Here is a 21,576-nt window from a genome sequence, read left to right as displayed (position 1 = left end):
GTTGCAAAGTTTTACAAGTTTGATACCCTGGCTGAGGAGGACCTCTTGTTTGGTCAATCGGTGCTGCAGAGTCATCCGCAGTCTCCCGCCCGTTCTAGAGCTTTGGTATAAACCCCATAGTTCTTGAAGCATCCCCAGCATCCTCTAGGACAGTGGTGTCAAACCCGTGGCCCTCCAGCTGTTGTGAAACTACACATCCCAGCAAGCCTTGCCATAGATTTTGTATTAGGAACTGCTGAAACTGTGGCAGGGCATGCTGGGATGTGTAGTTCCACAACAGCTGGAGGGCCACGAGTTTGACACCCCTGCTCTAGGACGTATGAGAAAATAGGATTTTAATACCTACCGGTAAATCCTTTTCTCTTAGTCCGTAGAGGATGCTGGGCGCCCATCCCAGTGCGGGCTGTATCTGCAGTTTGGTTATAGTTACGCTCATGTTGCGTTGAGTTCAGTCAATCTGTGACTGTTGTTGGTCATGCCGTTGCATGCGTTGTTGTTGAATGCCATGTTGTACGGCGTGTTTGAGGTGTGAGCTGGTATGTATCTCACCTTAGTTTTTTAAAAATAATTAAATAAATCCTTTTCCTCGAAATGTCCGTCTCCCTGGGCACAGTTCCTATAACTGGAGTCTGGAGGAGGGGCATAGAGGGAGGAGCTAGTTCACACCCATTCAAAGTCTTATAGTGTGCCCATGTCTCCTGCGGATCCCGTCTATACCCCATGGTTCTTGAAGCATCCCCAGCATCCTCTACGGACTAAGAGAAAAGGATTTACCGGTAGGTATTAAAATCCTATTTTCCCGGCATGTACTGTCTGTATGTGGAGAAGGGAGGGGGGGAGTGTCTGTGCTCCTATAGGCTGAGTGACTGTGTGTGATGTGTCACTTAGCCAATCGGAGCACAGCACACACTGCTGAGGAGTTCCCGCTCTAAACAGGGAACTCCTCAGCGTTAGAACAGATCAGAGAGAGACCAGCATTCTGCTAATGCTGAATACAGGTGGGCCAGTTAGTCCTGCCTAAGGTTCTCCCACATAGACCAGCTTGCCACTAAATGGTGCATGGGTCCCTCTGCTCGATGGTAGTGGGTGGAGCTACTAAGCAGAGAGGTGGGGCGGGGATTTACCAGCTCCGGCGGTCGGTAGGACAGGGGCCCGCTCTCATTTTTAGTAGGAGCGGGGGAGCGAAGCAGAAGCGGGCCGGGCCCCCCCTATCTGTCTGAATGTCCGGGCCCAGGACTGCAGTACCCCCAGTCCCCCCTTGATGGCGGCCCTGATTGGTCCAATCAAGTTTTGATGCGAAAAAGTGGGCAGTGGGGCTACATTATTTACTCACACAGCACTGTTGGTGTGGGGATCAGTAGATTGATTATAGAAAGAGTATAAATATACGTTGCATGCATTCTGTATAGGGGTAGTTAAAATGGGTTCAGGAATTTAGTAAGCTGGAGTAAAGGGGTGAGTTTTCAGGAAATGCTTGTGAGTTTGGAGTCTTGGGAGGGATTCCTTCTGGTGGAAGCAGATGGTGCTCTGTATGAGCATAACAGGTGCCACCTATTCAAGATACCCACTGAAGATGTCAGATCACCTATCATCATGATCAATGCCTGCCCTGAAGAAGCACCTGTTGGGGTTCTGTTCCCCTTACCCTATAGTAAGCTCATTCAGATAGAACCTAGCCTAGTAGATTTCTGAATGGATTTCTTGGCCTAATCCCAAACTCCAGGACTTTGCCGCCAAGGACTCTTGTCCACCTAACACACCTGTTATACTTTTCATATTTGAAAAAGGAGATGTACAGTAAATGTGTGCTGTATTGTGGATGGTGGAAGTTTAATCACTGCTATCCACATGTTGTTCAGGAAGTTCCCCAGTGGACATGTTGGTTATGTCTCTGGCTAGTAAAGACTGCGGCGTCCTTTGGTGATTTGCATTCAGTCCACTTTACCGACCCCTAGCATTCAATCTAAGTGGGCTCTTCATGACCTTTTCCAACCCTGGACACGCCCTTCCAGTTGCTGGCCACACCCACCCAATGACTGGTCACACCCCTTTAGTGGACATCTACCAATGTATTCCCCTGGTGAGCCCTTCATGCTTCAGTCTGACACTGGCTCTGTTTAGACTGAGCATTTGGAGGGGAGGAGTTAACCCCACACCATGCCCCCTTTATGAAGTGGCCTTGTCCCTTGTCTTGATTTCCTGTGTTCTAAAGTTGGGACTTGTGAGGTATGATGGGAAAAAAATCATGAAATAGTAAATTTAGTGAGGCTGGAAGCTGAAATAAGAAAGACTGTACTTTAATCTGTTTTTGCACTTTGTATAAGTTTACTAATAGGGTTCTGCAAATTTGAAGTGTGAAAGAAAGTGCTGGCGCAGAAATGGCGCTTTGCACAGTGACTTATTTTCATTATTGAACCACTGTTATACTTTTTTTTAGAACTACTGTGTTTTTGATATTTAAATACTTGTGTGCCATATACAGTACGTAAATAACACGGTCGAGTCACATTATTATGACCACCTTCTACATTTGACGTCGGCAGTGTGTAGCCCATAAAGTACGTCACGTGTCATGTGCTGGCTTGGTGGGTATATAAGATGCGTGATAGGCCGACTGCACACATATCATTCGTTGCTGTCATGGGTAAAAGGGGCGATTTATTTGAGTTGCAAAAAGGGATGATTATCAGCTTTCAGGCCAGTATTTCTGAAACAGCGCAGTCTGTGAACTGCTCGGGTGCTGCTGTGGTGAAGGTGTATCGTGACTGGACAAATGACACCATTGCGAATAACTGACGTGGAAACTGCAAAGCACCATGTGCCATTGATGTGAGAGGTGAATGTCGGCTACGAATGCGCGTGAGGGCTCACCGACACGCAACAGCGGAGGCGCTAACCATGAAAATGAACCTGGTGGCTTATAGATGTGTGTCTAAAATGACAGTTCAGTCGGTCTAGCTGCTGTCCGTACTGCACTCAGCGGTTACTCTGACTATTAGCTGGTGGTCACAATAATGTGACTCCACCACGTAGGATAAGCATTTATGATGATGCATGTGAATATATAATAGCAGTGGGTGATTTCAATGTCCTAGCACTGTGGGTAGCTCTAACACTGTGTGTAGGGAATATGAAACCAGTATTTCTGTGGTTGGATATTTGACATGCTTCGTGATTTATAGCAACAAACAAAGGCAATGTTCCTATAGTGACAGTGGGAGGTCCTTCCCTTGTAACTCCAAAATCAGTCACAACTCAAAAGAATGACCTGAAACAGGCAATTGCACATGCTATCACAATGCTGAGAAGAACCAGAAGACTAGAACCGGACCAGAATTTATACTGAAACAGAGAGTCACAGTCCCAAGGCAGCCTGGATATAGTGTGAGTTTAACTGTCCTCCAATTCACTCTCCTTTATCTGTTCTACGTACTATGGCCCTCATTCCGAGTTGGTCGGTCGCAAGGCGAATTTAGCAGAGTTGCTCACGCTAAGCCGCCGCCTACTGGGAGTGAATCTTAGCTTCTTAAAATTGCGACCGATGTATTCGCAATATTGCGATTACAAACTACTTAGCAGTTTCAGAGTAGCTCCAGACTTACTCGGCATCTGCGATCATTTCAGTGCTTGTCGTTCCTGGTTTGACGTCACAAACACACCCAGCGTTCGCCCAGGCACTCCCACCGTTTCTCCAGCCACTCCTGCGTTTTTTCCGGAAACGGTAGCGTTTTCAGCCACACGCCCCTAAAACGCCGTGTTTCCGCCCAGTAACACCCATTTCCTGTCAATCACATTACGTTCGCCGGAGCGAAGAAAAAGCCGTGAGTAAAAATACTTTCTTCATAGTAAAGTTACTTGGCGCAGTCGCAGTGCGAACTTTGCGCATGCGTACTAAGCGGATTTTCACTGCGATGCGATGAAAAAGAACGAGCGAACAACTCGGAATGAGGGCCTATATACTGAAAACAATACAAATACATTGCATGTGTAATAACAATGGCTTAAGTTACATAAAAATACATTTTGAATGAATGAACATTCATATACAGTGTGTGTGTATGTATATATATATATATATATATATATGAAATTAACGTTTTAATATGATGATAATAATAATAATAATAATAATAATAATAATAGCGCACTACCAGTGACTCCACTTTAAATGAGTTGTGTTCCTAAAGCATACATACATGCACTGCTCTGTAAAATAAGGAATGCACATTTGGCTCTCCATCAACTGTGAAACTACATGTCCCAGCATTCCCTGCCATCCATCTGGAATGTACGTAATGTGCCAGCTGGATCTAAGACAGCATGATGCTACTTTTATTTATACAAAATATTGCCAGCTCTTGAAATTATATTTTAATGACAATTTTAGAAAAACAGACTCACTCATTATGATGCTAAATACAATTTTGTAGAAGGAAAGTAGAAATATCTACAAAGCAAATGGCGCTTAGTGATTGAAAATAAAGTAATTACAAACCAAAATCAAAAGTAAATTGATATTTATTGAAGTGTTAGTAAGTGATCTGATTGTTTACTAACCGCCATTTCTCTGACGTCCTAAGTGGATGCTGGGGACTCCGTCAGGACCATGGGGATTAGCGGCTCCGCAGGAGACAGGGCACAAAAGTAAAAGCTTTAGGACTAGGTGGTGTGCACTGGCTCCTCCCCCTATGACCCTCCTCCAAGCCTCAGTTAGGTTTTTGTGCCCGGCCGAGAAGGGTGCAATCTAGGTAGCTCTCCTGAGCTGCTTAGAATAAAAGTATAGACTTAGGTTTTTTTATTTTCAGTGAGTCCTGCTGGCAACAGTCTCACTGCATCGAGGGACTAAGGGGAGAAGAAGCGAACTCACCTGCGTGCAGAGTGGATTGGGCTTCTTGGCTACTGGACATTAGCTCCAGAGGGACGATCACAGGCCCAGCCATGGATGGGTCCCGGAGCCGCGCCGCCGGCCCCCTTACAGAGCCAGAAGAGTGAAGAGGTCCAGAAATCGGCGGCAGAAGGCATCTTGTCTTCAAGAAAGGTAGCGCACAGCACTGCAGCTGTGCGCCATTGCTCTCAGCACACTTCACACTCCGGTCACTGAGGGTGCAGGGCGCTGGGGGGGGGGGCGCCCTGAGACGCAATGAAAACACTATTTATGGTAAAAAATACATCACATATAGCTCCTGGGCTATATGGATGTATTTAACCCCTGCCATTTTACCTCATAAAAAGCGGGAGAAAGGCCGCCGTGAAGGGGGCGGAGCCTATCTCCTCAGCACACAAGCGCCATTTTCCCTCACAGCTCCGCTGGAAGGACGTCTCCCTGACTCTCCCCTGCAGTCCTGCACTACAGAAACAGGGTAAAAAAGAGAGGGGGGGGGGCACTAATTTGGCATATAAAAACATATATAGCAGCTATAAGGGAGAAACACTTATTTATAAGGTTGTCCCTATACATATATAGCGCTCTGGTGTGTGCTGGCAAACTCTCCCTCTGTCTCCGAAAAGGGCTAGTGGGGTCCTGTCCTCTATCAGAGCATTCCCTGTGTGTGTGCTGTGTGTCGGTACGCGTGTGTCGACATGTATGAGGAGGAAAATGGTGTGGAGGCGGAGCAATTGCCTGTATTAGTGATGTCACCCCCTAGGGAGTCGACACCTGACTGGATGGTCTTATTTAAGGAATTACGTGATAGTGTCAGCACTTTACAAAAAACTGTTGACGACATGAGACAGCCGGCAAGTCAGTTAGTGCCTGTCCAGGCGTCTCAAACACCGTCAGGGGCTCTAAAGCGCCCATTACCTCAGTCGGTCGACACAGACACAGACACGGACACTGACTCCAGTGTCGACGGTGAAGAAACAAACGTATTTTCCAGTAGGGCCACACGTTACATGATCACGGCAATGAAGGAGGCTTTGCATATTTCTGATACTACAAGTACCACAAAAAAGGGTATTATGTGGGGTGTGAAAAAACTACCCGTAGTTTTTCCTGAATCAGAAGAATTAAATGAAGTGTGTGATGATGCGTGGGTCTCCCCCGATAAAAAATTGCTGATATCTAAGAAATTATTGGCATTATACCCTTTCCCGCCAGAAGTTAGGGCGCGTTGGGAAACACCCCCTAGGGTGGATAAGGCACTCACACGCTTATCAAAACAAGTGGCGTTACCGTCTCCTGATACGGCCGCCCTCAAGGAGCCAGTTGATAGGAAGCTGGAAAATGTCCTAAAAAGTATATACACACATACTGGTGTTATACTGCGACCAGCGATTGCCTCAGCCTGGATGTGCAGCGCTGGGGTGGCGTGGTCGGAGTCCCTGACTGAAAATATTGATACCCTGGACAGGGACAGTATTTTATTGACTATAGAGCGTTTAAAAGATGCGTTTCTATATATGCGTGATGCACAGAGGGATATTTGCACCCTGGCATCAAGAGTAAGTGCGATGTCCATTTCTGCCAGAAGATGTTTATGGACACGACAGTGGTCAGGTGATGCGGATTCCAAACGGCATATGGAAGTATTGCCGTATAAAGGGGAGGAGTTATTTGGGGTCGGTCTTTCGGACCTGGTGGCCACGGCAACAGCTGGAAAATCCACCTTTTTACCCCAACTCACCTCTCAGCAGAAAAAGACACCGTCTTTTCAGCCTCAGTCCTTTCGTCCCCATAAGGGCAAGCGGGCAAAAGGCCAGTCATATCTGCCCCGGGGTAGAGGAAAGGGAAAAAGACTGCAGCAGACAGCCTCTTCCCAGGAACAGAAGCCCTCCACCGCTTCTGCCAAGTCCTCAGCATGACGCTGGGGCCTTACAAGCGGACTCAGGTGCGGTGGGGGGTCATCTCAAGAGTTTCAGCGCGCAGTGGGCTCACTCGCAAGTGGACCCCTGGATCCTACAGGTAGTATCCCAGGGGTACAGATTGGAATTCGAGACGTCTCCCCCTCGCAGGTTCCTGAAGTCTGCTTTACCAACGTCTCCCTCCGACAGGGAGGCAGTATTGGAAGCAATTCACAAGCTGTATTCCCAGCAGGTGATAATCAAAGTACCCCTCCTACAACAGGGAAAGGGGTATTATTCCACACTATTTGTGGTACCGAAGCCAGACGGCTCGGTGAGACCTATTCTAAATCTGAAATCTTTGAACACTTACATACAAAGGTTCAAATTCAAGATGGAGTCACTCAGAGCAGTGATAGCGAACCTGGAAGAAGGGGACTATATGGTGTCCCTGGACATCAAGGATGCTTACCTTCATGTCCCAATTTGCCCTTCTCACCAAGGGTACCTCAGGTTCGTAGTACAGAACTGTCATTATCAGTTTCAGACGCTGCCGTTTGGATTGTCCACGGCACCCCGGGTCTTTACCAAGGTAATGGCCAAAATGATGATTCTTCTTCGAAGAAAAGGCGTCTTAACTATCCCTTACTTGGACGATCTCCTGATAAGGGCAAAGTCCAGGGAACAGTTGGAGGTCGGAGTAGCACTATCTCGGGTACTGCTACAACAGCACGGGTGGATTCTAAATATTCCAAAATCGCAGCTGATCCCGACGACACGTCTGCTGTTCCTAGGGATGATTCTGGACACAGTCCAGAAAAAGGTGTTTCTCCCGGAGGAGAAAGCCAGGGAGTTATCCGAGCTAGTCAGGAACCTCCTAAAACCAGGAAAAGTGTCAGTGCATCATTGCACAAGGGTCCTGGGAAAAATGGTGGCTTCTTACGAAGCGATTCCATTCGGCAGATTTCACGCAAGAACTTTTCAGTGGGATCTGCTGGACAAATGGTCCGGATCGCATCTTCAGTTGCATCAGCGGATAACCCTGTCTCCGAGGACAAGGGTGTCTCTTCTGTGGTGGCTGCAGAGTGCTCATCTACTAGAGGGCCGCAGACTCGGCATTCAGGATTGGATCCTGGTGACCACGGATGCCAGCCTGAGAGGCTGGGGAGCAGTCACACAGGGAAGAAATTTCCAGGGAACGTGGTCAAGTCTAGAGACTTCTCTCCACATAAATATACTGGAGCTAAGGGCAATTTACAATGCTCTATGCCTAGCAAGACCTCTGCTTCAAGGTCAGCCGGTGCTGATCCAGTCGGACAACATCACGGCAGTCGCCCACGTAAACAGACAGGGCGGCACAAGAAGCAGGAGGGCAATGGCAGAAGCTGCAAGGATTCTTCGCTGGGCGGAAAATCATGTGATAGCACTGTCAGCAGTGTTCATTCCGGGAGTGGACAACTGGGAAGCAGACTTCCTCAGCAGGCACGACCTCCACCCGGGAGAGTGGGGACTTCACACGGAAGTCTTCCACATGATTGTGAACCGTTGGGAAAAACCAAAGGTGGACATGATGGCGTCCCGCCTCAACAAAAACTGGACAGGTATTGCGCCAGGTCAAGGGACCCTCAGGCAATAGCTGTGGACACTCTGGTAACACCGTGGGTGTACCAGTCAGTGTATGTGTTCCCTCCTCTTCCTCTCATACCCAAGGTACTGAGAATTATAAGACGGAGAGGAGTAAGAACTATACTCGTGGCTCCGGATTGGCCAAGGAGGACTTGGTACCCGGAACTTCAAGAGATGCTCACAGAGGACCCATGGCCTCTGCCGTTAAGAAGGGACTTGCTTCAGCAAGGACCCTGTCTGTTCCAAGACTTACCGCGGCTGCGTTTGACGGCATGGCGGTTGAACGCCGGATCCTAAGGGAAAAAGGCATTCCGGAAGAGGTCATACCTACCCTGGTCAAATCCAGGAAGGAGGTGACCGCACAACATTATCACCGCATTTGGCGAAAATATGTTGCGTGGTGTGAGGCCAGGAAGGCCCCCACGGAGGAATTTCAACTCGGTCGATTCCTGCATTTCCTGCAAACAGGAGTGTCTATGGGCCTCAAATTGGGGTCCATTAAGGTTCAGATTTCGGCCCTGTCGATTTTCTTCCAGAAAGAATTGGCTTCAGTTCCTGAAGTCCAGACATTCGTCAAGGGAGTACTGCATATACAACCCCCTTTTGTGCCTCCAGTGGCACCGTGGGATCTCAACGTAGTTCTGGGATTCCTCAAATCACATTGGTTTGAACCGCTCAAATCTGTGGATTTGAAATATCTCACATGGAAAGTGACCATGCTGTTGGCCCTGGCCTCGGCCAGACGAGTGTCAGAATTGGCGGCTTTGTCTCACAAAAGCCCATATCTGATTTTCCATTCGGACAGGGCAGAACTGCGGACTCGTCCCCAGTTTCTCCCTAAGGTGGTGTCAGCGTTTCACCTGAACCAACCTATTGTGGTGCCTGCGGCTACTAGGGACTTGGAGGACTCCAAGTTGCTAGACGTTGTCAGGGCCCTGAAAATATATATTTCCAGGACGGCTGGAGTCAGGAAAACTGACTCGCTGTTTATCCTGTATGCACCCAACAAGCTGGGTGCTCCTGCTTCTAAGCAGACGATTGCTCGTTGGATTTGTAGTACAATTCAGCTTGCACATTCTGTGGCAGGCCTGCCACAGCCAAAATCTGTAAATGCCCATTCCACAAGGAAGGTGGGCTCATCTTGGGCGGCTGCCCGAGGGGTCTCGGCTTTACAACTTTGCCGAGCTGCTACTTGGTCAGGGGCAAACACGTTTGCTAAATTCTACAAATTTGATACCCTGGCTGAGGAGGACCTGGAGTTCTCTCATTCGGTGCTGCAGAGTCATCCGCACTCTCCCGCCCGTTTGGGAGCTTTGGTATAATCCCCATGGTCCTGACGGAGTCCCCAGCATCCACTTAGGACGTCAGAGAAAATAAGAATTTACTTACCGATAATTCTATTTCTCGTAGTCCGTAGTGGATGCTGGGCGCCCATCCCAAGTGCGGATTGTCTGCAATACTTGTACATAGTTATTGTTACAAAAATCGGGTTATTATTGTTGTGAGCCATCTTTTCAGAGGCTCCTCTGTTATCATGCTGTTAACTGGGTTCAGATCACAAGTTGTACAGTGTGATTGGTGTGGCTGGTGTGAGTCTTACCCGGGATTCAAAATCTTTCCTTATTGTGTACGCTCGTCCGGGCACAGTATCCTAACTGAGGCTTGGAGGAGGGTCATAGGGGGAGGAGCCAGTGCACACCACCTAGTCCTAAAGCTTTTACTTTTGTGCCCTGTCTCCTGCGGAGCCGCTAATCCCCATGGTCCTGACGGAGTCCCCAGCATCCACTACGGACTACGAGAAATAGAATTATCGGTAAGTAAATTCTTATTTTTTTTGTAATGATAGGGGAACATTTGATTTAATTTGAACTCTCAGCAAATTTACTGACAAGTAAGGGGGCCCAGCACACATGGGTGATGGGGAAAGGACGTACTTGCCAACTCTCCCTAAAGAGTCTAGCAATCTCCCTGATTGCACCACACCCACATTATGTAGCTGTTATATACTTTTGAAAAATATAAGCAAAGATATATACATTTAAATGGAATCATCAGGTCCATTTCCTTATAGTGGTTATAATGCACAATGATCCCCATGGGCGTCATATGAAATACCGGCGCTTGGGATGCCGGCAGTCATCAGACCGACACCACCATCCCGATTTTCAGAATCCATCAGGGGTCGGGTAAGTATGCTTACCCTTCCTCCCTACCCGTCTAACCCTAGCCCTCCCTTCCCGCAGCCTAACCCTAACCTCCCTCCCACGGCTAAAATGTAGCGGACCCCGGCGTATGTACATTCGGGATGTCGGCAGTCGGGATTCCAGCTTCGGTACGCTAAGTGATGCTGGAGTTCTGGCATCGGCATCTTGACTGTGTGTCGGGTTTCCAGCGCTGGTATTTCAAACACCAGCATCCTAACTGCATCCCATCCCCACAGATGTTTCCTTATATAACTAGCCTCAATACACCATGCACTGCAAGATATCTGGCGGGAGTGGGCCAGCAGGATTAAACTGATATGCTGCATGACTATATTCTGTGTGTGACTGCGGCTGAATCTGCATACAAAATGCTATGTTACTGTGTTTTCTAACTGCAGCTGTACACAGATAAAGCCGAGGACTCACACAGAATATAGGCATGCTGCATATCATTTTAACTAACAGAGTCTGCGTGTGTGTCTTATTCGCATGGCGATTTTCAAGGAAAAAAATGCACAATAATATGCCCTGTATTAGTAAATGCGCTCATGACTTGGTGCGACTAGAAGGGCTGTTTAACATGCAATGATGTATGAGACCACATCTGTGTGATGACATGCATTTTTAAATAAGGTTTCTTGTGAGCATTTATATCATATTTGCGGAAAACCAGGTCAGAACAGTGGGGGGCATGGTGGGGGAGCCAGAATTGAGTGTGGACAGGGGGTGTGACCGTGCAACCATATCACAGAGAAGGGGGGGGGGTATTTGGTGGTTTAGAGGAGAAGTTGGCAGATGCGAGGTGGGGTGGGGGGTAGGGGAGGGGTGGTGGTACGGGCAGGTGCGGTTGTCCACTCTTCCAGGAGCGCCGCCCGCTTTTTTGGGAGCCTCCCGGCTGTTACATGAGAGTAGACAAGTATGACTTATATAGACCCTCTTGTAAAACACAATACATTAGCACACCCTGAAAAATATCAGTGTCTTTTCATGAACATGTAGACCTTACTAGGGCTCTTTTGGATGTAAGTCATGTTTATGCCACGCCTCTCAGATGTAGCGGTACACGCCCACGCTGATAGGTGTTACTTTCACAATCTCCCTGAAATGCTTTTTCATAAGTAGACAAGCATGGGAAAGTACCTTTTGTCATATGTCAAACAGACCAGGTAAAAACAACACGCACACATGGAGTTTGGTAATAACTGCTTTGTTAACTTAATTTAAGAACTCCAAGTAATCTATCAAGAATAAATTATATAAATTCTATAGTTCATGAAAAACTAATTTGGGGTATGTGCTACTAATAATTGAACCCTACAATAAACCGTACTTGCCTACTTTTGAAAAAGCCGTTTCAGGGAGATTGTGAAAGTAACACCTATCGGATTCAGTATGTGATACCGATGGCCGGCCATCAGCATAGCGACAGCAGCATCCCAGCCTCCAGGATGCTCGCTGCGCTCGCCACAGGTTATATTCTCCCTTTATCGGTGTCGGCATTGTAGCACTGTGCGGGATTCCAGCATCGGCATTGTGATCGCTGGGATTCACCACTTCCCCACCTATCAGCGCGGGCGTGTACTGCTACATCTTAGAGGCGTATCAAGAAAATGACTTACATCCAAATGTAAATGCTCCAAAGTTAGTAAGATCTACTTATTGAAGAAAAGACTCTGATATTTTGCAGGATTTGTTTATGTATTGTGTTTTATATGAGGTTCCTTATACTGTAAGTTCCCAGGAGAAACCTAATTTAGAATGCATATAGCCGTAGGGATCATGGTGCCTTATAGCCAATGCAGGGAAATGGCAATGATGAACCCATTTGAATGTATATATCTCTGATTTCTTTTTTTTTTTACTCAAGAATGTAACAGCTATATAATGGCGGTAAGGTGCAATCAGGAAGATTGATGAACTATTCAGGGAATCAGGGAGATTGCTATTATTTCAGGGAGTCTCCTGCAGAATGAGGGAGGGTAGGCAACTATGCAATAAACATGCTGAATAGCCCTTGAATATAAGACCACACAAATCTGCAGTGACACAAAGTGGAGAAGTAGAGCATAGGACACACCAACAGTAATGTAAATAAGAAAAACTATACTGGGCATAAGATTTAACAGGTAGGATTTATGACAAGAACCATAAAAAACATGCACGAGGTAAGAGACAAGGACGCACAGGTGGAAGAGATGGGAGGAGCGACAAGATGATAAGAGGTTTGAGGACCCTACTCATGAGAGCTTGCAATTTAATGGGGACTGAGATAAGAGTGGTTGACAATGAGAGAAAATGTGGGATTAGGAATACTAAGAGTGGACGTATAAAGGGCCGTCGTGAACCGACAAGTGCCTAGGTACTGGTAACCAGTCCACCCCCCATCCCCCCTCAGCACCCCTGGACATATGTGGAAGATGGTAGTCTTTGATGAGAGTGTTTAATCCATTACAGAAGGGTGGATTCAGATTCCGTGTAGTTGTGTGTTCCATAAGTGTGGAGTGGTATGCTTATACTGTGAGAAATGGATCATGTTGGATTACATGGACCCCATATACCAGTGATGGCCAACTAGACATGCTTCAATACTTCATGGGCTGTAAACAATTTTAGCACTCTATTATGATTCTTTCATCTCAATGGCCCTCATTCCGAGTCGTTCGCTCTGTATTTTTCATCGCATCGCAGTGAAATTCCGCTTAGTGCGCATGCGCAATATTCGCACTGCGACTGCGCCAAGTATCTTTGCTATGAAGATAGTATTTTTACTCACGGCTTTTTCATCGCTCCGGCGATCGTAATGTGATTGACAGGAAATGGGTGTTACTGGGCGGAAACAGGCCGTTTTATGGGAGTGTGGCTGAAAACGCTACCGTTTCCGGAAAAAACGCAGGAGTGGCCGGAGAAACGGGGGAGTGGTTGGGCGAACGCTGGGTGTGTTTGTGACGTCAAACCAGGAACGACAAGCACTGAACTGATCGCACAGGCAGAGTAAGTCTGGAGCTACTCAGAAACTGCTAAGTAGTTTGTGAGCGCAATATTGCAAATACATCGGTCGCAATTTTAAGATGCTAAGATACACTCCCAGTAGGCGGCGGCTTAGCGTGTGTAACTCTGCTAAATTCGCCTTGCGACCGATCAACTCGGAATGAGGGCCAATATGCACTCATATGATGCTCAGGTGTTGCAAACTTCCATCACATGCCTGCATACCCCCACTTACTACAAAATGCTGCCACATGCCCAAAGACCGCAACAAGCCTTCATATCACTCATTTATTTTGAAACTCCCCCACACATGCCACTCTGACATGCAACTCAGATATCCTCACATGCCAATCTGACCTCTCCACATGTTCCTCGCATGCCACCCTGACCTCCCCACATGTCCCTCACATGCCACCCTAACCTCCCCACATGTACCTCACATACCACTCAGACCTCCCCACATGTCACTCACATGCCTCTTAGACCTCCAAGCAACTTAGGGAGTGCGGAAGAACTTTTAGACTGTATTTGTGGCTTAAGCCATTAGTTGTCAGAACTACCATACAGTATATCAGCATCTGGAAAGAGTAGTATAACATACCACCCAACATGACCCTCTCCAGGAGGGACAGAATGCTCTGGTCCTGGATTTCCCTCATAATGTATGAGTGACATCACCTGTGGCGGCAATCACAAATGAAGAGAAAAGTCCAGAAGCAGAGTATTTTGTCCCTCCTGGAGAGGGTCATGTTGAGAGGTATGGTAGAAGTAAGATCCACTAAACAAAATAAAGGAGGTAAACACCAGCTTCTAACTGCCATGTTACAGGCTGTATTTGAAATATAACAGGAGCGGATGAGTTGGTACTTTATCTCTGTTCACTTTATCTCTCTCCAAGGCTTAGTAAATCAACCCCTGTGTTTTCAAATGTAAAATCTTTTTTCTTGTGTTCAGACTTTTACTTCTGCAGCAGGATTAATTAATGGCAGGTATGCTTTTCTAATCATGGTTTCTGAGCCTCCTTTTGCTACCTTTATTTCAGGAACAAATCTTTCACAACGTCCTCTAGAAGCCGAACTGACACAGCTGCCACCAACTTTAAACGAGGGTGTCCAGAATCCAGGGACAACGATACAAAGGTGAGTTTTGTATATTTTATTCACTGTTATAAGGCAAATAGTCTCTTATAGGGAAACAATGTCATACCTATATACAAAAAAGAAAAGGGGTTGATGCAGAGACGCACTTAAATCCATATTACGTATCTTGCGATGTTTCATTTTTATTTCTTAAACTGCGCTTGCTCTGTACATAGGTTAAGTTTAATGAGGGTGAGACACAGCAAGTAGGCATTGCGGGCTGCTTTGATCCAGTGCACCAAGGATAAGGCTACTGCAAGTGCACGCTGATAGTGATGACAGCCGTTTGAACAAGCGTTGGATAGGGGCAGTGTGCACACACATCTGCATATCCACATTTAGGGCCTGATTTAGAGTACGCCATCCCGATGGTTTGCGTACTACTCCTATGTTAGAAGATTGGTGCATGCGCAGGATCTGTACTGTGCATGCGCCTGGTCTTCTACTGCAAGATCTCTCAAAGTTCCCCAATGCCACAGCCTGACTGACAGGCTGTGACCATCCGGGGGCAGGGCGAGGGCAGAGATGGCCAGCATTCCCAAAATGGGGGCTTGTGGTCCCTGTTTTCTGGTAGAGTCTAGGCAAGGGTAGGAGTCTTCCAATGCAGGTTTCCTGGCCTCAGCTACAAAGCTGTGACAGCCAATTGGAGTAGCCTCAGGGTCACTCAGATAGCCGATGTTTTTGCAGACTGATCCAATGTTTCATTTTAGGATGCAACAGTAGATAACAGAAATGGACAGGAGGTATCAGCTTACTGCATTAGCATATTTTCACATCGCTGCTGTGTCCAAAGACACAGCAGCGATGTGAACTGTGGACCAAACTGTCATGTGACTTCTACTTAAAATAGAGTATCTCTCTCTATTCTCCTAGGAGTAAATTAGACCAACATTTACATCAGTGGTTCTCAAACTGTGTGCCATGGCACCCTGGGTTGGTGGTCCAGGACCAATTTAAATTATTTATTTAATTTTTCCCCCCCTGAATTTCTTAATATGAAATTTTCTGGCCTAGGGGTACCATACCACTCTGATACACTAGGGAGCCGTTATTCAAAAAAGTTTGGTGAACCACTTGATTCACACCCACATTCACATAAAGCGATCTTTAAGATGGTCAATAGATTGAAGACCGTTCCACATCTCCTAAGAAACACACTTACATAACATTTCTGACAGGTGTTCATAGAAAGGTTTCTTTATTCCCCTCTCCTTCGATTATCTTTCACTGCACCACCCTTTTCAAAGAGCCGTGTCCAAAGCTTGTAATATTTCACAGATACTGTAAGTAATTCCTTTAAATATATATGTTGCAGCAGCGGGAACCATATATATATATATATACTCCTCGCTGCAGTCCGGCACTCTCTCTCCGCCTGGATACTTGCTCAGGTGCCTCCTCAAGGAGTATCAATCCTTATACAGCCAGAGAAAGGAGGCGGCACTCAGAGTCTCAATGATTTACTGAAAAACGACCCGTGTTTATTTCAACGTTTCGGGGGACGGACCCCGTCTTCAGAAAACACAATACAAGCGTGGCATCACAGTGTACAAACTTTAAATAACTCACCCCTCCATGGTGCGAAGGCGCCGCCCGCGGCCTCGGGTCCCGAACTTCCGGTCACGTCTCTCCTCTGACCCCGGAAGCTGCGTCACCACGCAGCCCGGCGGCGCCCTGCAGCCGCTGTTGGCATGGAAACATGTCATTAACTCCATGGATACAATCCAAACAATGTGTGATACAGAATTCAACAATAAAACACTGTAAAGCCCGTTAGCACAACGCTAGCAGGGCTGAACAGTTATAGTGCAAAAGAACTGTTATTTGTAGACAAACATAAGTGTATCAAATATGATAAATAGTGACTGATAAGACACACTGGGCATCATTACCCAAGTGTGAAGCGTGGTGAAATAAAAAAACTGTATAGTTCACTTGAACATGCAAGTAACTGACAAAGCTGCACATTTAAGTATTAAAAACGTAGCTCCCATTATAATGGCTACTGGCTCTATAGTGTTAATTGTGTGCAACTACCATATCTATCTTTTCACTGTGGGGCATAATCGCCTCCTGTCTAGAACCAACTACATTGGGAATTCTAAATGGGCCCCCCTGGACTATTAATCTGCATATGGACCTCTTCTATTAAAGGAAACAGCTCAAGCCTAAATTGTCATTCAAACCCCTTGGGTTGATGGTGTCTAGTTTATAGATCCATCGTGATTCCAGTTGTAGGAGTTATTTAGCCCGTATTCTAGATGAGGCCGTACCAATGACCTATACAGTGGCATTATTACTTCTTTCTTTCTGCTGGGAGAGGAATCAGCAGCAGAAAGAAAGAAGTAATAATGCCACTGTATAGGTCATTGGTACGGCCTCATCTAGAATACTGTATTCAGTTCTGGAGGCCATATCTTCTAAAGGATATTAATACATTAGAAACTGTACAAAGGAGGGCAACTAAAATGGTGCATGGCCTACATCACAAAACATACCCAGAAAGGCTAAGAAATCTCAATATGTATAGTTTGGAGCAGAGAAGGGAAAGGGGGGACATGATAGAAACTTTCAAATATATGAAGGGTTTTAACAAAGTCCAGGAGGGAAACATTCTCCAAATGAAGAGAAGCAATAGGACACGAGGACATGCACTGAGACTGGAGGGGGGGAGGTTCAGGGGAAATTTGCGGAAAAATTATTTCACAGAAAGGGTAGTGGACAAGTGGAATAGCCTCCCATCAGAGGTGGTAGAGGCTAAGACAGTAGAGCAATTTAAACATGCATGGGATAGACATAAGGATATCCTTACAAAGAAATAAGGATCAAATAAGGTTAGTGATAAAAAAATAATATAAAAATAAAAATAAAAAAATAAGGGGCAGACTAGATGGGCCAAGTGGTTCTTATCTGCCGACAAATTCTATGTTTCTATGTTTCTATGTTTCTATTTCCTCCCCGAAGGGAGGCTGGGACCTGATCTACAATTTTATATCGCAAGGATGCCAATGGATGTCTCAAATGGGCAAAATGGCGCACCACGGGTTGCTCACTATCTCCCGATTGTAATGCTGCCCGGATGGCCGATCTATGTTGGGCCATCCTTTCCTTAAGCTGGCATTGTGTTTTTCATATATAATAGGAACTACAGGGACAAATTAGAACGTAAATTACAAAATTGAAACTGCATGTCAGTGGCCATCTAATGGGGATCTATTTCCCAGTATGGGGATGTGATATGTAATTCCCTGTCAGCATATAGCTGCAGGTCGTGCATCCGAGACACTTGTAGCATCCCGGCTTGCGACTAAGGAAATTTGTAACAGTTGGTGTGCTTTTGAACCCTGTGACGTCGCTTTTCACTAGCAGATCTTTCAGATTTGCACTACGGGTGTAACATGGCATGATTTTTTTATGCTGTAAAGTGGGTAAACTGGGATCCGATGCCACCATCGGCCACAATTGTTTCATCTGTTTACATGTTCTTTGACTGGCTGTGTTAAATTCATTAATCCATGGCACCCTATTGTCAGAAGATTTAACTATCTGACTTTGGAGTAGCTCCAACCTATTTTTAGCAGCTGCCTTCTTCCTCGCTGTCTGTAACAGTTTCAGAGGATATCCTCTTTGTAAGAATTTCTCGGTCATACAATTTAGCTGTAACTCCAACTCCTCGGGTTCACTGGTAATCCTGCGGACCCTGAGGAATTGGGAAAAAGGTAAACCCCTGACTGTCGCTGGGGGATGGAAGCTATCAAACTGCAACAAAGTGTTGCGGTCTGTGGGCTTTGTATAGATGGATGTTTGAATATTACCTTCCTTGACCATAATTTTAACATCTAAGAAACAGATTTCTTGTTCATTCATGACTAGAGTGAGCTTGACAGGGCTGTCTGAGAGATAGTGTTTATCAACCAGGGATGTCAAGACCTCTGGATCCCCATCCCAAAACAGCAACAGATCGTCTATATACCTATAGTACAATATCACATGTGTGGAGATGGCCGTGCTCGTAAAGAACAACTGTCTCTCAACCTCCCACATGTAGGCATTGGCGAGAGACGGAGCCACTGCTGACCCCATGGCACCACCGGCGATTTGTTGAAAGAACCGCCCATTAAACAGGAAATAATTCTTTGTTAATGTAAACTCTAGTAACTGCAAAAACAACTCGACATCAGGACCCTCATAAGCCATGTTATTCAAAATAAGATGCTTCACAGCCATAATCCCAGCCTGGTGGGGAATGCATGTGTACAAACTTGTTACGTCAATGGTTGCCATAGTCATCCCTGCTGGTACTTTATCCATGTACAGCAGCTTATTTAAAAGCATATTAGTGTCCTTGAGATGTGAAAATGTGGCCTGTACACAAGGTTGCAGAAATGTGTCTAGAAAGATCGATATCGGTTCGCAGAGAGAACCCCTAGCCGAAATAATCGGTCGACCAGGGGGATTCCTTGCGTCCTTATGGACCTTTGGAATAATGTAAAAAACAGGCACAACCGGATGTGAGCAGGTCAATTTGTTATAAACTTCTGCTGAGATGAGTCCCTCACTCTTGGCCTCCACCAGTATGGGTCAAGTTCAGCCTTAAAAGCCATGGTGGGATCACCATCCAATGCCAGAAATGTATCACAATCAGATAGTAACCGGTCACATTCTCTAATGTAATCTGTAGTGTTCATCACTACTATAGCACCCCCTTTGTCCGCACCCCTAATGATGATATCCTGTCTATCCCGTAGGGACTTCAGGGCAAGATTTTCTTCTTTAGTAAGATTTTTAAACATCATTGGTGTTGGTTCATCCTGTAGGGAGTCCATCATGCGTGCAAAGGTCCTAATTGAGGGATGGTGTGACACTGGGTCAAATTGAGAAGATTGTCCCAATTTCCTAATCTGTGGCTTCAGGACACTCTCTGTAGGTTTCTCCGAGGCTTTGCCGAAATGCTCTTTTAATTTCAATGTCCTATGGAATTTATACGTCTCAACCTTCCAACCAAATTTGCTAGGTGAGTTGGTGGGTATGTATGAGAGGCCCTTGTTGAGCACAGATGTTTCTGCTGGGGAAAGTGGCGAGGTTGACAAATTGAAAATTAAGTCCGATTCGACCGGGGGGACCTTCCTCCCCGCCTGCCTCCTCGACTGGCCGCCCCGCCTTGTGGGTTTTTTCTCTTTCCAGAGGCCACTGCCCGAGTGATAGTCCCTAAAGGGGCCTCCTTAGAGGTGGATGCTGCTTCTGATGCGGCTGTATCGTCGGTATCACTGGCTGATGTGCTGTGTTGATGTCTCGGTGTTCTGCGTCTACGTTCCCTGATGGGGCGTGGGCCTCCTTGATTATTGGCATTATTGGATTGCCATGTGTATACGCGGTGCTGTTCATAATCAGCCTGCACCTTGCGCAGTTTCTCTTTTTTATATTTGGTAAGCTCAATTCTATACGTATCCACCTGAGACTTCAACTTTTCCAGCCAATTAGTGGATTTGTCATCCGTCAATGTCCGTAGGTGTTGTTCTTCAAATTTCTGTAGTTTCTCCTTAGTGAGATTGACTTCACGGGTGGACTCCTCGATGACAAGCAGCATCAGGTCCATTGCACATTTGTTAAGGACCGAAATCCAGCGTTTACAGAATAAGGCATTGTACCGCCCAATTGTGGGGGTATTCTGTACACGGAAACCCCGTGGGATCTGCTTGTTTCTGAAATAATCAGACAGGGTCTTCCCGTGATACATGAAATCAATCTCACGCTTGTATCACACATTGTTTGGATTGTAACCATGGAGTTAATGACATGTTTCCATGCCAACAGCCGCTGCAGGGCGCCGCCGGGCTGCGTGGTGACGCAGCTTCCGGGGTTAGAGGAGAGACGTGACCGGAAGTTCGGGACCCGAGGCCGCGGGCGGCGCCTTCGCACCGGAGGCTGGCGTTCCATGGAGGGGTGAGTTATTTAAAGTTTGTACACTGTGTGCCACGCTTGTATTGTGTTTCCTGAAGATGGGGGTCCGTCCCCCGAAACGTTGAAATAAACACGGGTCGTTTTTCACTAAATCATTGAGACTCTGAGTGCCGCCTCCTTTCCCTGGCTATATATATATATATATATATATATATAAAAATAGCACATTTATTGGTCCACACAAAAAAAGGATTAAAATCCACCAAAGTTTATAAAACAATTAAAATAGATGGCTGCAATTTCATGAGGGTAAGTGTAAATACTGTACCAGAGTATAGGAGTTTAGATGGTATTGCTGGGTTAGCATCCCTTCTGCAGCTTCTATATGGAGGTAAGATTATGTGCACCAAGTTCTCCCTCCGTATACCACCAATCTTCCTCAATACTGTGGTGCTTGCAGCATCTACATGTTTTGGAGATGTGATCCCCTTTTTCACAATGTCATCATGAAAAAGGGGATCGCATTTCCGGAACGCGTAGATCTTGGTAAGTCTGATTTCTGTTATTTTAGCTGTTTACCAAAACATATTCAGGTTACAGTTATATACAGTTGTGCTCATAATTTTACATACCTTAGCAGAATTTGTGATTTTCTGGCCATATGTCAGAGAATATGAATGATAACTCACAAACTTTTCTTTCACTCATGGTTAGTGGTTGGGTGAAGCCATTTATTGTCAAACAACTGTGTTTACTCTTTTTAAATCACAATGACAACAGAAACTACCCAAATGACCCTGATAAAAAGTTTACATACCCCAGTTCTTAATACCGTGTATTGCCCCCTTTAACATCAATGACAGCTTGAAGTATTTTGTGGTAGTTGTGGATGAGGCTCTTTATTTTCTCAGATGGTAAAGCTGCCCATTTTTCTTGGC

The 21,576-nt window shown here is 46.0% G+C and overlaps 1 protein-coding gene across 3 annotated transcripts in view; it reads left to right on the top strand.

The window, feature by feature from the left end:
• Positions 1 to 3,239: 3,239 nt before the first annotated feature.
• Positions 3,240 to 21,576, top strand: part of MINDY4B (MINDY family member 4B) — a 162,797-nt gene continuing 144,460 nt past the window's right edge. For all 3 annotated transcript variants that reach the window (XM_063916052.1, XM_063916049.1, XM_063916050.1), the window contains exons 1-2: positions 3,240 to 3,384; positions 14,641 to 14,737. The gene's annotated coding sequence lies outside the window, so the exon portion shown is untranslated. The remainder of the gene's footprint in view (positions 3,385 to 14,640; positions 14,738 to 21,576) is intronic.

The sequence above is a fragment of the Pseudophryne corroboree genome, chromosome 4 (assembly GCF_028390025.1).
Source record: "Pseudophryne corroboree isolate aPseCor3 chromosome 4, aPseCor3.hap2, whole genome shotgun sequence".
Taxonomy (NCBI): Eukaryota; Metazoa; Chordata; class Amphibia; order Anura; family Myobatrachidae; genus Pseudophryne; species Pseudophryne corroboree.
Note: the sequence above shows the minus strand (reverse complement) of the source record. Positions and strands in the feature narration are given on the sequence as shown.